This window comes from Mastigoproctus giganteus, chromosome 10 (genome assembly GCF_048544385.1).
Source record: "Mastigoproctus giganteus isolate SK-2022 chromosome 10, ASM4854438v1, whole genome shotgun sequence".
In the NCBI taxonomy this organism is placed as follows: domain Eukaryota; kingdom Metazoa; phylum Arthropoda; class Arachnida; order Uropygi; family Thelyphonidae; genus Mastigoproctus; species Mastigoproctus giganteus.
This window is the reverse complement of record NC_143584.1, coordinates 88,095,382-88,114,610: the sequence shown is the minus strand read 5'-3', so window position 1 is coordinate 88,114,610 and position 19,229 is coordinate 88,095,382. Positions and strand designations below refer to the sequence as shown.

Sequence of the window (19,229 nt, the reverse complement as noted above, 5' to 3'; positions counted from 1 at the left end):
TGCAGTTGTTTACGATCACACTAGGTACATGTGTATACATCTTGTGGGTTAGAATAGATTAAAACTGTACCAAACAGTGCACTGATTTTGGTTTTTTTTTCCCTTTTTTTTCCAGTACATTTAAGACCCCTGTCAAGATGCCACATAAAGATTTGCTGCTTTCAGAAAAAATCGCTGTTCTTGACAAGTTAAAAAGTCAACCTCCTAACATCAGTCATCGTCAGCTAGTGGAAAAAATAAAGGTGCCAAAATCTACAATTTCACGACTGCTACAGCAACAAGAAAAACTTAGAGAGGGGTGGACATTGTGCATGGGTTTAAAGAAAACATCTCATAAGCGAAAGAGGAAAGGCAAAGATCCAGACGTCGAGGATGCTTTGAATCAATGGTTTTCCACTGTATCTAAATGAGGTGTGCGTGTAAGTGACCCTATGCTAAAAACCAAGTCAGAAGAGTTGGCCAAAAAGCTAGGTCACGTAAATTTCAAAGCGACAGATGGTTGGTTGTCTTGATGGAAGTGTAGACATGACATTAGTTTCAAAAAAAGCACATGGTGAGAAGGACAATGCTGATGCTACAACTGTCAGAGTTGTTTAAAAAATTTAGTGGGGATGACATTTACAACGCCAATGAAACAGGCCTGTATTATCGTGCTACGCCAGATGGTTCCCTCAGCTATCAACACATAACACTGTCCAGTTCAAAGAAAGCAATGGGTCATGTAACGTTGTTGTGCTGCTCAAACATGTCAGGAAATGATAAATTCAAACTTTTGGTTATTGGTAAAAGTGTTAAACTCGTTGTTTCAAGGGGTTTACAATAGGCAGTTTGCCAGTTTCGTATTATGCCAATAAGAAGGCATGGATGACCACATATAGTTTTATGCAATGGCTAATGAACTGGGACACGGAACTGCAACGGAAGTCCAGAAAAATTCTGTTGATATTGGACAACTGCACAGCACACTCTAATGTAGCTAGTTTAAAAAATATTGAACTGGAATTTTCACCCCCTAACACCACATCCCTGATACAGCCATGGATGCAGGAATTATAAAAAATTTGAAGACCTATTATCGCGGAAAGCTGGTTAATCACATCCTTGAAGCAATTGAGGAAAATCTGCTGATATCATCTTCAAAATCAATAGAAGTTAGTGCAAAAATTTCAATGTTAAAAGTTGGTTTTTTTTTTTTTTTTTTTTTTTTTTGGTAGTTGTTGGCGCATAGGCTTCTGTGGTCATAATGCACCTCCCAAGGTTTTTGCAGTACTTTGATCCAAGCCCAAGGCGGGAATCGAACCCGCGACCTTTGGGTTGCCAGGCAGGCACTTTACCCACCTGGCTAGCCCGGTCGGCTTTAAAAGTTGTACAATTTATCATTTATCGCTGATATCTGGCGAGGAATAAACAGCAAAACAATTCGGAATTGTTTTGCTAAATGTGGTTTCACTACTAATTGAGATTCAGACGTGATGAGCTGTACAGAAAATGAAATGGCTTTGGAACTGCAACAGGTCCAAAATTGTTAATAATTTTTAACGATTGACAACCTTCAATGCCACAATGAAAAATGAAGATTATGAGGAAACGATTATTGAACAAATTGCGGCAAAACACTCAGAGACACCAGAAGACCAAGAAAATGATGACGATGATATACCTAAGCGAGTGACTAACCAGGATGCCAGGAAATGTATCGCTGAATTGAAATGCTATTTCATGCAGGAAGGCAATGAAGGCAGTCCTTTATCAGCATTAGATACCTATGCCAACTTTGTTCAATTGCATTCCATAAACAGAACATGTGAGGGTACACTTCATAATTTTTTTCAAAGTAAGAAACCTTAAGTAATGTGTAACCTTTGCTTGACATGGACATTATTCTGTACTGTATCTTCATTTTACATATGTACATTATGTTTGCTTTTAGCTTTAGTTATTTTTAAATAAATGTGTGCTTTCTTTAAATGCCACATTCCCTTTATTTTATTCATACTTTTTGCCTCCGTTAGAATGTGCTTTTCAGCTCATTAAAATTTTGTTTAATTGGGCAAAGTGATCTAGGCCCGATGTGTCCCAATTAACTGGAATCGACTGTATTACTGTGATGAAAGTGTGAAAGATGAAAGTGACATGTGATGAAAGGAAGCAAGTTTATACACCATAAGCCAAAAAAATAAAACCACATCACCTATCTGACACCTCTAATAATTTGTCTAGTTTCTCTTTAAATTTATTCAAATAGAAAAAGCGTGTTCCAAAAGTCAGCTACCTGCTGAAAGAAAATTACATCAATCCTGCAATTTAAATTTATACTCTTTGTGTGTGTTGTTGACGGGCAAGTAGAAAGATGCCATCGGTTGGTATTTAGTTTACTCAGTCCATTCAGTGTCTTAAATAACTTATTCAGACCTCCTCACAGGTGTCTAATTTCCAGTCTAACTTCCTACAATTTGCAGAACTGAAGCTTTGCTTGCAAGAGTACCCTTTTTTTGTTTTTGTCTCTCCTCATTAATCTCATTGCCCTTCTCTGCAAACATCATCTCAACATCATCAGTTGGTCCCAATGTATAGATTTTAAAAACAGTCTGAGACCATTATAGTCACCTTCTCTGCACCTATATCAAATGACAATATCCTTCCTAAAATGAAGCTTCCAGACACAGATAGTGCAGTACTCAAGATGTCTGCAGTACTCAAGATGTGGCCTAACCATTACCTTATACATTAGTATAATCACATCCTTATCCTTGCTGGCAAAAAATTTAGTATATCATTAACAAAACTATATGAGCTGTGGGGCAGCCTGTGCATTACTCAGAAAACAATTGTTTGGTTTTGCAATACCCACCATCCAAATATTTTTGTTCTCCACTACCCATACTATTGAACCACCTATGTGGTACAATAGTATGGGTAGTGGAGAGCAAAAAGGATTACTGCTACCCATAAGCACTACCTTGCATTTGTCAATGTTAAACTTCAATTGCTACTTTTCAGCCCATCTACCTAATTTTTTTATATCTTGCTACAGTAGCATACTCTGATTCTGTCCTGATTTTTAATCACCTTACCAGACTTCATATCATCTGTGTATCAGCCTTCATATATGTTATATTATGCTTTTATCAGTATTATTAATAAATATTGAAAACAACAATGGACCCAGCACTGAACTCTGTGGATCTCCACAAATAACAATATTCCAAGAAGAGTAGTGCCCATTTGATAAGCAACCTTCATCTTCTCACAGTCAACCATCCCTCTATCCATATCAGTAACTGTCTCCTAATGCTACACTGCTCTAATTTGTCCAGCAGTATTTTATATGAAAAAATCAAAAGCTTTTCTGAAATCAAAGTATATGAAGTCAGCATCCAGATCCTTTTTTACTGCATCATAGTATCCAATTAGATTGGTTGGACAAGGCACCCCTTAACAAATTCATGCTGTGACTGCATTCTTGTCTAGATGGTGCTGCATTACTTCTTTAACTAGTGATTTCATTATTTTCCCTGGAACAGAAGTCAAGCTAACAGGTCTGTAATTACTCACTTCACACTTTTCAATCTCTTTTTGTGAATAGGAGACATTTGCACATCTCCAGTCTATAGGGATTACACCTGAATCTAAGGCTAGTCTTATAATTATCTAAAGTTTGCTGCCTCTCTTGGTATAATTTGATAGATCCCATCTGCCCCAGGTGCCTTATTTAATTTAACTTCAACAGTTTTTTCTTTCACTCTCTTCTCAATTATCACGAAATCATTATGCTATTTGACACTATCTATCTATTATTAGTATCTGTCTGTATTTTGATATACTTCTGGGAACCTCAACCCTAGAAAATTCTTCTAAGAATGTAGATGTAAAGAAGCTATTTAGTTTGTCAGTAACCTGATCAGGATCATTAGCTGTTATACCATTCATGTCTGGCAGAGCAACGTTATTCATCCCTTTCCCTCTAGTGTTAACATAAGTAAAGGCTTTGCTGCTTTTTTTTTTTTGCCAGGGATTCTTATAACTTATCGCCCATGCAGTTTTCTCCTTTGCCACTAATCAGATCATCTGACATCCATTTAGGTCTAAACCTTGAACAGTGCCCCTTAGTTCTTAAAACACCTTATAGCTTCTACAGTTACTTCCCTGAAAGTTTCCTGTTTAGAATTTACTGTTGCTAACATCAGTTGGTCCCAATGTACAGATTTTAAAAACAGTCTGAGACCATTATAGTCACCTTTACAAAGGCCTTTCCCTTTGCCCTTGATAGCAGTTACATTTTTAAGTAAATCTCAGTACACTGTGATCACTGTGGCCTACTGGCTCTTCTCTTTCCTCATCAGTCTTTTATTCCATTTCTTCTTTTTATCCATTTACACCACTCACTTTGTGAGTGGTGTAAATGGATAAAAGACTAAATTTGTGAGAAAGACTTAGACTAAATTTGCGAGAATTGTCTTTCGTATGCCTGGGCCAAGATCCTTTCTTCTTTGTAATTCTAAGCACCTAGGTTGCTATCATTAAATTTTTTGACCTAAACATTTTTTCTTAAATTATCATGTTATTGAAATTTACAAGTATATGATTGAAATGTGGCATTATCAGTAAATAAAATGATTATATTATGAATTATGATTTATCCATCTAACATGCCTTATACATACACCATTTACAAATTATAAGTCAGTAAAGCAATACTGGTTGCAGATGTTTATGGGGAAATGTTCATAATATGGAAATGAATCTACTCTTGCCTGAATTAGGCTTAAGTAATTCGTTAAATGAAATTTAAAGATTACAAGTGTTGCCCAGGTAAATTCCTCAACTATATTAATTCAAATTCAGACACATAATAACCATGCTGTAATCTTGTTGGATTCTGTACTTGTGACACATAAATAAAATAAAGAAAGAAAAAAGAAAAACTGTTTAAAATGTCTATGATGTTTACAGTATGTAAAAATTTAAATTAAATTGGTTTCACATTAAAACCTTAATAATATATTACTGTAAAAAAAACTAAGCTAATTTGAAATTATTATGAGATCGAAAACTGATTTAAAAAAATAACAATCAGAACTGTGGACAGAATTAGGAACTCACCAACACTGATGACTTGGATGGGTTGAGTCATGCATTCAAGTTATATTTCAGTCTTCATAGTCTTTTGTAATTAGCTTAATTTTTATCTTGAATTCATTAAGTTTTGGTGTTACCCTTTTAATTTTATTTTTACTTATTATAAAACATTATAGATAATAATAGTTTTATCAGTTTTTCTTTTTTGCTTTCTTCTCTGTTTTAGTTATTTATCTTAAAAACAGAGCCTGAAGAGATTTTCAAACATTAACTGTTATGTGCTTGAGTTAATAACATTCCTTAAACTAATTACAGGGTGATTGAAGAGAAAAATAAAGCTGTTTAGTCTGCAATCCATATTAAACAGCTTTATTTTTGGAGTAACAGTGACAGTATAAATACAGTACATTTATTCACAGGCCAGTGCATCATCTTATCTTATGCAATAACTTTAGTATGTTACAACAAATATTGAAAATGGCTGCCTTTTATATTAATTCCTGAACTTATTCTGCTTCCCATGTTTGAAGTATAGTGTTGAAAGAGTTTCAGTTGTTGTTGTTGTAGTGTTGGTGTTCATTTTATCCAATGTGTGTGGGGTGGGTTATTTTCATATATTGCTCTTTTCAGGTATCCCCCAGTTTAAAAAAAAAATCCCATGATCTTGAGGTCACAGACCTTTAGGAAAGTAGCTGATTGCCAAAAACTCTTTCAAAAAGATGTAGTTTCAAAAGGTTTGTTTAAGCTGCATCCTTTCTGCATGCACTTTCTTACTGAAACGAACAATCACATTCATCCACCTCAAGAAGTGAACCATGTAATTATATCTCATTATGTGATTCAGCACATCATAGTCCAATAATTTGAGAGTTCAAAGGCTTTTTGTGGAATGCATATGGGTTTTGATTGGACCAAATTCTAGTATTTTGGCTATTCAGTTACCTGTCAAGATGTAAGTAAGCTTCTTCAGTGGAAAAAACAAGTATCAAGCAACTGTATCAAGCTGGATAACATTTACCATTTCAGGGAAAGTAGTGTAGTTATATTGATGAAGCTATTGAAAATAGTTACAAAAATTAATGCTGTTAATAAGGTTGTACAGTGATGTGCAAAAAAATTGCAACACTTGCAAAAATCACCAAATTTCTGTGAAATTGAGCAAACATGTTTTGTAATAGCCTTGCCCTGTTGCACATCCACCTCTAGCAAGTTCTCTTAGATGATGTCACATACCATACATGATTGCATCACCCTAGCAGTATAAATAAACTGCACATGCTACAAGTCCAGCATTCTGTGCTATTACAATGGCTAATTTTTCACAATTAATATCACATAGGAGAACTATTGCTGCTGTGTTGAATGCAGGGTGACATTCTATGCGTGAAATAGCTAAAAGATTCACTGTAATCAGTCAACAGTGGTACATTTATTTCAAAAATTATCAGAAAATGGCAGTCTAAACAGAAAGAAAGGAAGTGGATGTCTACGAATATCTTCTGCAGTGCAGGACAGATTTCTGGTCTGTCTGCGTATCCGAAACAGAAGCTCCTCATCAACAGATCTCAAAACAGCATGGGAGGAGGATACAAGAGTAAAGACAAATACTGCTATAGTATGTAGATATCTTTTCTCATCAGGATTAGTAGCACGTTGCCCAGGGAAAAAAAGAAAGATGCAAAAAATGAAAGGTCAGTGTCTAAAGTGGGCCAAGGAGCATGCTAGTTGGTCTGAGGATCAGTGAAATGTGCTATTTTCTCTGATGAATCAAAATTCAACTTGCATAATTAGGACAGCAAGCAGACTATTAGATGAAGCAGAGGAGAAGAATTTCATTCTGATTGTATTGTCAGAGTGAAATTCTTCTCCTCTGCTTGAAACAGTGAAACGTTCTGCGTCTCATGATATGGGGCTGTATTTTGCATAGAAGGAGTTGGTCATCTTGAATTTGTGAAGGGTACAGTGAATGGTGAGGTGTACAAGGACATTCTTTAGACAAAATTATTTCCCACAATTAGAGATCACTATTGGAATGTTGCCAATGGCATTTTTTAGGATGACTCTGCTCTACATCATAGAGCCAAAACCACAAGTACTACTTCATAAAATTAGCAAAATTTTGCACTTTTGCTTAAATAAGCGTAATTTATTTTGCTGTTTTTATTGTCCACAGGTGCAAAAAAAGATGAAGGGTAAATCAATTCACGCAATTACATGGCCTCAATCCAGTTGAAAATTGTTGGATCAAAATGGGTGTTTCAGTAATGCCAAGGAAACCAAAAACAATTTGAGAGTTGCAGGAGACATTAATCTGTGTCTAGTACCCTGAGATTTTCTCAGGAATACATTCAGAATCTTATCCAATTGATGCCACGGTAATGGCAGCTGGGAGTGGGCTAATGAAATATTAGTGTACGTTTTGATATGTGTTTTTATGGTTATATAGATACATATCATCCTTGTAATGAGAAAAAAGTAATGAAAAAATCACTGCGTTCATAGAATTTTTGTTATTATATGAACCATAAGTAATATGCTGTTATTTTAGAGAAAAGTACTTATTTCGTTGTATATTTACCCATAAGGCATATAAGTAAATTTTTCTCCAATTAATAATTTCATGTGTTTATTGTTTTTACTTATTTATGTTCTTTTAGCTATTTCTAAAAATAAGCTGCCAATATATGGACAAACAACTTAAAAATTGAGGTGATGTGCAATTTTTTGAGCACTACTGTAGCTAAGACAAAGTGCTAATTTGCTCCAATAAACCTAATCACTCCTATTTCAAAACAAAATTAAAAAATAGAATTTTATGAACATAAGAGAAGAGAAAAAAGGCCGAAGCAACATCCACCTTCATATGATCAATTGTATTGCTCTTTGCCCAGATAGACATACATCCACACCACCAAAGAACAAGCACTAATTATTAAATATACAAAACACCATGACATAGAAACAGGGAGCTTTTCAAAGGGTAAGCCAGCCGTTAGATACTTCAGAAATGGATGGGGTTTTGTACTCCAAAAAGGGGGGACATGAAGCAATAGAGGGTTACCCTAGATGCACTGCAATAAAGCCTAATGAGCACGTGTGAGAAATGCATGCTAATTTTAAATTCATGGTTTTCAGCCTGTTTTCTTTAATTTTGTCATTGAGTTTTCAATGACAAAGTCAAAGAAAATACTTTTGTTAAAAAGTATTAAGAATTTCAGCTATGGACCAACTTCAACTTCTCTCTACCAGCCAAGAGCCTACTTGGCTGGTAGAGAGAAGGAAGTCATTATTCCTCTATACAAGACTATGGTCAGACCACATTTAGAATATTGTATTTAGGCCTGGAGACCACACCTAAAAAAGGCAAACTTCTGGAGAGGGTTCAGTAGAAGGGGGATCAGATTAGTGATGATTGCAAAGCAATGCACATATGAAGAATGGCTTACAAGGTGTGGACTGCAAAGTTTGACAGTTAGAAATCTGTGGGGGGGGGAGATCTGATCAAATGTGTAGCGTTTTTTTTTTTATGAAAATCCCAAACATGATAGGTATTAAAACCTATAGTACTTAGTACCGTGCATGGGTTGGAGAATGACCAGCTGTTTACAGCTGGTCATCCTCCAACAGAGTGAACAGCTGTTTGGAAGAAAAGTAACGCCGAGAGCGAAAGAGAAAACCAAGTTTTTTACATGCAGAGGAAGCAATATTTGTAACGCGCTAGTGCCAAGAGAGATTAGAAGTCAGGGTAATCCCTAAAAGAGAGATATTATTTTGCCTAAAAATCAGAGTGTCACCAAAGATAAGCAGAAGAATCCTTTTTGCAAGATATTATTATTAGCCATATGGTGCAAGGAAGCCTGACGCTCATGCTGCACCAGCCAAACAAAATTTGAGTTACCCTGAGAGAGAGAGAGAGAGAGAGAGACAGAAGTAGAAGGGAATCACCAAGAAAGAAAAGAATGATGATATCCAGCCCAGGACCCTGGGTGTGCCAAGCCCATACTCAACAGATAGGAGCCCCTGGGGGTGTATAAGACAAGACTGAGTTTTAGAAAGATTGAAATCAATTAAGTTGTCTTTGCCCCACTGAAGAATTACCTGGAGATAGGCATTTAAGGAATTGGTAGTGGATATTCAAGAAATTGAAGCTGATTCAGCAGGGCAAGGTTTCTCAAAATGGAAAGTGGAATGCAAATGTGCTATCATCGGCAAAACTATGGATAGGATTTCCAGTCAATGGAAGAAGGTCATTAATATACAAGAGAAAAAGAGTGAGGGAAAGAACTGAACCTTGGGGGGCACCGGCATTAGTGGAGAAGTTAGAACACAGAGAGCCATCTACCATCACCCTCAGTGAGCGATCAGAGAGAAAACTGGATAACCAATTACTAAAAACAGTTGGCAAACCATAAGATGGAAGCTTGTTTGGAAGACCTTTATGCCAAACATGATCGAAAGTCTTTGAGATGTCAAGAGCAACTGCTTGTGTTTCACTGAACTTTTCCATTGAATTTGTCCATAAATGGGTAACATAAGCCAGAATATCAGTGGTCGATCCATACTAGCGATTGTTGATCAGACGGAAGGTTTATACGAAGTTAAAGAGTTGGCATTTAATTGATTTCTCCATTACTTTAGAAAGAGTAGCAGTAATTGCAATGGGATGATAATTGGATGGGAGGGATTTGTCACCCTTTTTAGGAACTTGCTGAATATGTGCGAATTTCCAAAAAGAAGGAAAAACACCTTTGGAATAAGAAAGTGAAAAAGGTGGCAAAGAACAGGAATAAGTTCAGGAGCACAGGTTTTCAGAACAAGTGGAGAAATGCCATCAGGACTTAGAGCTATCTTAGCATCAAGATTCGTCAAAATCCTTCTGACATCCTTTTGAGGGAAGACCAGAGCCTCTCTCTCTTGCTAAGCCTGATATACTTTCATCAATATCATTGATAAATATACAAAACAACAGTGGGCATGTTGTGAATGGTGGGAGGTGTTTTACCAAGAACATTAATACATGAGTTGTAAGAAAAATGGGATGCTAGCAGGTCAGCTTTATCCTTGGCTCAAGTGACAACAGAACCATCTGGTTTGGACAGAGGTGGGAGCAGAGATGAGCAAAAGTTGCAGACAATAGCTTTGGCAAGAGACCAGAATGCTTTGCTACCATTAGGGCAAGAAGCAAGTTTTATACTCTTAAGACTGTTCAAAAATTTAGTTTTGACTGATTAATAGTAGTAGTAGTAGTAGTAATAATGGCAAGTGATGCGAGAAAGCAAGCGTATCAGCTTATGCAGCATCAACCAAAAAAAAAAAATTCGCACAACCATTCCCTCTAAAAGTTTCCAGTTCCTCCTTGAATTTATTTAAGTTATCAAGTTCCACAACGACAGATGGAAGTTTGTTTCAGCAATTAACTACCCGCTGGCTAAAGACAAATTACCACGCATCTATTCTACAACTGTCTTTCCTCAATTTGCATTTATACCCCTTAGGTTCCTAATCTGAGCAACCGGAAGAATCCCATCAGAATTCAGCGTCCTCAACCCATTCAAGGCCTTATACACCTCAATCAGATCACCTCGCACATGCCTAATCTCCAGCCGCTGAAATTTACAGAACTTAAGCCTCTCTTGGTAAGAGGACCCCTTCGTTCCTCTCACCAATCATGGTGCCCTTCTCTATACACACTCAAGCAAATCTACATCCTTCCTAAAATGAGGCCTCCAGCCCTGTATGCAGTACTCAAGGTGTGGCCTGACCATTGCATTATACAAAGGGATAATTACCTCCTTTTCCTTGATAGCAAAATTCCTGTATATCATTGACAAAACTACATGACCTGCTCGTGCAGCCTGTCTGCATTGCTTAGTAAACTTCATATCTGACTGCACAAATGTTCCCAGGACTTTTTTATTTTCTACCGCCCTAAGCATAGTACAGTTGGAACATTCCTCTGGGGTTACTTCTACCCATATGCAATACTTTGCATTTGTCAATGTTAAACTTCAATTGCCATTTCTTAGCCCATCTGCCCAAATTATCTAGATCCTGTTGCAGTAGCACACTGCCATTACTGTCATTAACAACCCTGCCAACCTTTGTACATCTGCAAACTTTGACATTAAGCCTGATATACCTTCATCAATATCATTGATAAATATACAAAACAAAAGTGGACCCAACACCGAACCCTGTGCGACTCCACTATTAACATTAGTCCATGAAGAGTGGCGCCATTGATTACCATCCTCTGTCTTCTCCCACTCAACCAACCCTTTATACATTGTAGCAATTTACCTTTAATACCATTCTGCTCCAATTTATACAGTAGTCTTCCACGTGCAACAGTGTTAGAAGCTTTAGAAGAAAATCCCTCATTATAAGACATTCTGATTTACTAGCCCACTCTATTTCTCTGTACAATTGTTCATTATACTCATTTGAGTCATTAGGCCTACAACACGCTCCTACTCTAATTTTTGCTTTCCCAGTGCTTATGTTTCACACCAAACTGACTCAACAGTGAGGGGTGATGAAATCGAAATATATGCTATCAAAATTATTTTTCGCATCCAGTTTCTTTGTAACGACATCATCATATCCAATCAAATTTGTCAGACATGACTTCCCCTTAACAAACCCATGCTGTGTCTAAATCATTGCTGCAGTCTTATCTAGATGATCCTGCAATGCATCTTTAACCAGTGACTCCATTATTTTACCAGGAACAGAAGTTAAACTAACTGGTCTGTAATCGTGTCACCCTTTGATCCCCCTTTGTGAATTGGGGATACATTTGCACGCCTCCTGTCCACGGGGACCTTCCCTGAGTCCAAGGATGCTCTCCTAATTATGCCTAAGGGTTTGCTTACTTCCTTTGCCGCCTCCTTTAATATAACTGGATAGATCCCATCCACCCCAGGTGCCTTTCTTATGTTTAACTTCAACAATTTCTTCTCCACTTTGCACTCAGTTAAAACAAAATCATTAAACACTCTGCTACAATTTATCAATCCTTAATAATTCCTCATGTGTGAATGTAGATGCAAAATACTCATTCAGTTTGTTTCCTATCTGAGCAGGATCATCAACAGTCGAACCATCGATATCAAGTGGACCAATCAGATTCATCCCCTTCCTTTTAGAGTTTATATAAGTAAAGAAATAGTTGCCGTTTTTCTTAGCATCCTTTGCCAAAGATTTCTCGTAATCTGCCTTCGCCTGTCTAACCTCCTTTGTGACTTGATTACAGACTAGCTTATATCTGCCATAGGCTTTTGTGTTGCCTGATAATTTATATGCATCCCATGCATTTTTCTTCTCTGCCACATGTCTCATTAGTTGATTTGACAACCATTTAGGCCTAAACCTTGAACAATATTTCTTAATAGGTATGAAACTTTTATTAGCTTCCACGATTAATTCCTTGAATGCTTCTCACTTAGAATTTGCTGTTGGTGACAACAGCGAATTCTAGAGACAATCACCAAGTTGTGATCTGAGGTGCCTAAAGGACCACTCACTTCGACCGTATACTTAGAAGGGTTGTTTGTGAGAAAAAGATCAAGCGTGTTGGCTGTATGGTTAGGATTGTCCAATATTCTTGTAGGTAAATGAACAATCTGTGCAAGGTCATTAGTAACTGCAAAAGCCTCAGCATCTCGACCAGCTGGGTTGGTGTGACTAGAAAATGGAAGCCAGCTGGAGTTGTGAACATTAAAATCACCAAGGAAAATTACTTCACTGTTAGGAAAGTTGTACTGGAGAAAGTCAAGTTGCAAAGAGAGGAAGTCAAAGAGTTCCAAGTGATTAGTGGAGTTGGGAGAATGGTAGAGACAACAGATGAATTTGATACAGTGAGGCAGAGAGATTTTAAGCCAGAGAAGATCGAAAAGAGGCGATTCCAAATTAACAAGTCTCTGAGAGTGAATATCGGAATGGAGATATGCACAAGTACCACCTTCGAGGTGAAAGGAATGGTACAGCAAATAATTTAGGCAACTGAGATGAGCAGTAGTTGAATCAACCAATAACTTAGATTCTGTCAGAAAAAGTACATGGGGTTTGGCAGACTGCAAGTGGAAATGGACATCTCCTGAGGTTATAATTGAAACCACGTATATTTGTGAAATGAACCAGGAAGTGTTTGGGAGGTTTAGATATTTTCACAGATAAGCTTATTCTATTAGTTTGACAATTCATGGTGTATTCAATAGTAAGAAAAAGTGGGGGGACATGCTGTATGAAGTGATGAAATTTTTGGATATGGCGTACACGTGGTAAGAACATACCGATATCCTTGACATAACGTGGCCTCGACAATGCCCCCCCCCATACACACTACTTGGTCTCTCTCCAGTCACTATCTGGCAGAGTAGAGGTAGCAGGATTATACACTAGCTGATCCGCAAGCCTCCTAAAGAGTTACCAATAGGCTCGGTCTGGTGTACTAACTAGCGGCAGGCCTGCGAACACCGTTTTAGAGCTGTACCTTCAAAATTTAAGGAAGATTGGATCTTGCCATGATGTTCATCATAACCTCAATAGTCATCAGTCATACTGCATGATGGAAGGCGCCTCCGTAGCCAGGTGGGAAGGAGCAGCAGTGTGTAGCACACGCTCCTTGATTAGACTGGGGTTCGAGCCCGTCACCACCAAATACGGAGGATGCGGAAAGGTCAGGGAATGACCACCGCATATCCCGGAGCAATATGGCCTTAGTTGCTAATGCTCCTAAAAACCAAATAACAAACAAACAAACCACCACTTCAAGCCTCCAATAAGCAAAGTGATAGTATTGCACCGGTTGATGAGAGTCATCTACCATCAAAGTGCTGAAAGGGTTGAGTGAAATGAATGACAGTGGTCTGTTCATCCCTTGTTGGTAAGACAGAACTAGAGGATACTAATATAAAATATCATGGAATAACAGAAGACTGGATCTAATGAGGTTCACTTATGGGCAGCAGGTTGTTGAATACTGAAATAAATTGCCTCCCAAACTGGTAGTGAATCCTGGCAGCTCTGAATGCCAAGCAAGTTCCAAAAGCGATTTTCAAAGATTTGAAAGTGTCTTTTCTCCGGTGAAAGAGAATATTAAAATCTTTTAAGGTACAAATTTATTTTATTTTTGGCTCCTTCCAAATAAAGAAATAAGCTTCCTATCAAGAAAGGAAAGACACCTTTCTTCTTGTATATATAACTAACTTCATTTACCACTGACCTCTTACTGCTTGGTCATTGGTAGCACTGCTTCTGCCTCCACATGGCAGGGCTGGTAACCTGAGTATAAATCCAGTACTCAGGGAAAAAAGGAGCAAATGTGAACCTCTTAATCTCAGTGATTGTAGAGCCTATAAGCTCATACCTTCAGTATGAATTATCTGAACCAAAAAGAATCATAAATGTTTGTTCACCAGACCTACCTGCTTTCCTAATCATACATTTGTTGTCAGTGAAACTTCTTAGCAGCTTCATTTCTTATACAGAAGAGCATAGTGTCTGTAGTAGATACTCCTAAAATAGTCAATTTTGCTCAGGAGATCTCTTTGTAGAAACATCTCATCCCACAAAAGGGGGGGGGGGTCATTTCAGAATGGAACCTCCTTAATGTTCCCAAGGGAGAAATTACAGGAGAGCATAAAGCATGTGCCATCAATGCCAAAAGAATAATGACCAAGCAAGATGGTGCTCTTATGCCTCCACAAGGAACATTATTCTTACCTTTAGCACTCCAAATCTTCCTGAATCTGTTAATGCTGGCTGTCTTTTTTGTAAGATCTGTCCATATATCCCAAATCCATTTATATGCTTCGAATGCCAGACATATGGACATTCTCAAGCAGCATTTCAAGGTATGGCTATTTGTTCCTTCTGTTACTCAAAAGACCACTCCCAATCTGAATGTATTCATTCAACACCACACAACATCCCTAATTTCAGGGGTGCTCATCATGCTTATTCCAAAGCTTGTGAATCATGGAAAATGGATAAGAAAATTCTAAATTACAAGACAGAGAAAAATGTCTTGTACCAAGAAGCATGCAAACATATGTTAAGCTTTCCAAATTATATGCCAACTCAGATTGTAGCAGATACTTCTAAAATAGTCAAACTACTTTGCTTGGGAGGTCTCCTCATGAAAACATCTCATCCCAATCATTCAAGGTAGCCCTTGAAACAAATGACTGTTGGAGGCCTTCCCGTTTCTGTAACTCCAAAATTTAAATACCTCTAAAGGGGAACTTTTCAAAATGGAACCTCCTTAATGTTCCTAAGGGAGAGAGATTACTGGAGAACATAAAGCACATGTCATCAATGCCAAAAGAATAATGACCAAACAGGATTGTGTTCTTACCCCCACAAGGAACAGTTCCTCCTAAAATATCTCTTTCTCAATGTGCCAGATATTTCCTCATCGATGGCAAGACACTGTTAGTAACACAAACAAAGAGTAAACAAATTCAGCTAATATGAAACCAGCTGACAGTGCTCCCAAGTCAGAACCATTGCCAAAGGAGAAAGATCCTGCATGGAATAAACAATTAGATCGAAATCTGGACATTGATGAGAAATCAGATAATGAGCATACAGTTCTCCTGCCACTTTCTAATGATGAAATGGATGTTGGTTGTCCAGTACTTCCAAAACAAGGAAAATAAAGCAGTCAGACCAGATCATTCCACTAAATCTGAAACCAAATATTGCAGAAAATCATTCAGCAGAATTGTAGAATTCTATGATGCAAACTAGATGAATTAAAATATTCAATACACCAACATGATCCTGTCAGCATTTGTCTACAGGAAACATATATGAGTGAATAAAATTATAAATTTAATAATTTAGTGCATAATACATATATGGTAAACCCCCAGTGTTCAGTTTTAATTATTTATGCATTATGTTTATGTACAGTATACATATTTAACATTCTTGATTTTCATTATACATGAAAAATTTCTCTGTAAGTCTATGTTGCATTTCCAATATATATATATATGTATTTGTCTCTGTGTTCTGTATTCTTTAGAGATGTAGATGAGTCCCTGTCCTGTCAGCCAATCAGGATCTCATTTACAACACTGCATTACACATTTCTGAGAATTCTCAAATAGATAGATAAGCTTCCATCGTATGGTTTGCCAACTATTTTTTGTAATTGGTTATCCATTTTTTTTTTTTTTTTTTGGCAACTTCACTGAGAGTGATGGTAGATGGCTCTCTGTCTTCTAACTTCTCCACTAATGCTGGTGTCCCCCAAGGTTCAGTTCTTTCCCCCACTCTTTTCCTCTTGTATATTAATGACCTTCTTCCATTGACCCGAAATCCTATCCATAGTTTTGCTGATGATAGCACATTGCATTCCACTTTCCAATTTGAGGAACCTCACCCTGCTCAATCAGCTTCAACTTTTCGAATATCCGCTACCAATTCCTTAAATGCTAATCTCCAGGTAATTCTCCAGTGGGGCAAAGACAGCTTAGTTGATTTCAATCCTTCTAAAACTCAATCCTGTCTTATATCTCACAAAAAGGATTCTTCTGCTCCTATGCTTATCTTTGGTGACACTCCAATTTCTATGCAAGATATTATATCTCTTTTGGGGATTACCCTGACTTTTATTCTCACTTGACACAAGCACATTACAAATATTGCTCCTCTGCATCTAAAATACTTGGTTTTCTCTTTCGCTCTTGGCATTACTTTTCTTCTAAACAACTGTTCACTCTGTACACATCGCAAATCCGCCCTACCATGGAATATTGTTCCCACATCTGGGGCGGTGCCCCCAAAACTCTCACGCTTCTAAGTTCCATTCAGAAGAGAGCAGTTAGGTTAATTAATGACTCATCTTTAATAGAGTCTCTTCACTCTGTCTCATAGACTTACTGTTTCTGCTGCATGCCTTTTTTACAGATACTTCCATAGGCACTGTTCTTCTGAATTGGTTTCTATAATTCCCACTCTCTCTTTCAAAACAAGCTGAACACATGCTGCCACCAACCAACATCCATTTACTGTCCAACTTCAAACTCACAGAACCAACTTTTCATCTTCCTCGTTTATTCATTCGACTGCTGTTTTCTGGAACAGCCTTCCTTCATGCGTATTTCCTGAAAATTACAGTCTACAGAAGTTCAAGTCTAATGTCAACAAATATCTTCTCATCCTCCAACCCATGCACGGTACTAAGTACTATAAGTTCTAATACCTCTCGTGTTTGGGGGTTTCATGAAAGAAAAAAAAAAAGATACAGAGGGTCGATTTTTAGATTGCAGTCAGTGAATGCTGGAAATAATATAGCATTGCTGACTGTACAAGAAACTACCAGCTTGGAATATGTCTGTAGTCTGATGCATTGGAACACCTGAAAAACTTCTCATCAATGCCAAAAGAAAAAGCTAAAATGAGTTAGGCATTTGATGTGGGATGAGAGCAGTTTTGTCAAATTCAACAAAAGCAAGGTACAGGTACAGTGGATTCCGGTTATTTGGGCCACCGGTTAATCGGGGCAGCCGTTTATTTGGGGCAAATCTTAAAAAACAAAAACCAATCGAGAAAATAGCCAGGGTTTACTTCGCTTAATTGGGACAAAATGCCGTTTAATCGGGGCAGGAGACCTCAGCACTGGAGATTACCCTACGATTGTCTCCGACCGTACCACGTAGTTCGGTCGGATTTCTGGAGGTCACAACCATAAAACAATAAAACAATTAGCAGTCACCTGTTTATTGGGCTTTTTCTGTTAATGAAATCTATCATAAACGGACAGTAAACTCGATCTTATTGAATTTGCTGTAATACCGACAGCTGGAATTCTGTGGGTTATTATGGTAAAATGTGTTTACACTTCCATGGAATCTTCAATCATATAAAAAAAATAATTTTCAGAATCTTCTCTTCATTCCTATTTTTAAAGCTTCGTAATTTGTTACTCAGTTCTCACTTGCGCGTGTTGTGTTACTTGTAATTTGTGTGTGCCATGTTCTTTGTTATTGATTGCTTATCTTTTTACTGTTTTAAATTTTAACCCCCACCCAAAAATGTCAGTGAACAGAAATGTCAACTAGTTAGTATGTACATATTACAGTACGTATTAATTATTCGATTATCACGTATCATTTAATTTTTTAATTGGTAAGGTAATCAAGAGTAAATTTGTGCTTAATATATCTTTACTAATTAGAATCGCTGTTTAATAGAATTAAAATTCAATTCGCAAACGTGATCACAATGACCGGCACTTACTACATATCGTATAGTGAACGGTATTTTACTGTGGTGAGTTCGTCGTAACGTGATTTGAACTAATTGTAAAGGGGGGGGGGGGTAAATTGTATTTTTAACTATTTATGTGAAACTTCGGATAATTGGGGCAGCCGCTTAATCGGGCCAAAATGCACTAGTCCCGATGTGGCCCAAATAACCGGAATCGACTGTACTAGCAAGAAGCGAGTAATGTGATTCAAAATCCTGAGCTGTTGCTTAAGGCACTAATGGAGATTTTGAATATATATTTAAGATGGACTCTTTGATAAAGCATAGTCAACATTTCAAAGAGGATTGGAAACTATTGTGGCAAAAGATGAAGCAAACATCATTAAATTTCTAAGAGCATTGCAACCATGCTTCTGCTGCAGGCTTTTGTAAGTCAAGTTACCTTCCTGTGAAGACCTTCATGACCCACCCACATCTCTAATCTGTCTTCCTGTATCACAGCCACTGTAATTGTCTTTTTCAGTATTGTCATCATTGGTGGGTTAATTTTTTTTTTTTTTTTGCATTTTATTATTTTTTTTTATTCATCATATAAAACAAACCATAGTGTTTATATTTATTTTTGTTATAGTAAGCACGGCTAATACATATATTACATGTCAGTTTTTATTGATCATGAATTTTGCCTTAATTTCTATAAGAAAAGTCCACTTAACCCACCTTTTCATCCATAAGGCTTTGGTCTTAATATCACAATTTTGGTATTAGTGGTAATTTTTAGGAACATATCCCCTATGAATATACAGTTTACTGTACTATACATTTAATACCTAATACTCTGTGTTTATTGTTTAATAAATACTTTTTAAAATTACTCTCTGTGTACATATTTTTTTATTATAATTATTGCACATAATGAATGTTGT

At 37.1% G+C, this 19,229-nt stretch overlaps 1 protein-coding gene across 2 annotated transcripts in view; it reads left to right on the top strand.

Annotated features, from left to right (window-relative positions):
• Positions 1–19,229, top strand: part of LOC150079140 (vacuolar protein sorting-associated protein 11 homolog) — a 697,977-nt gene that overhangs the window by 464,100 nt on the left and 214,648 nt on the right. The window lies entirely within an intron of this gene.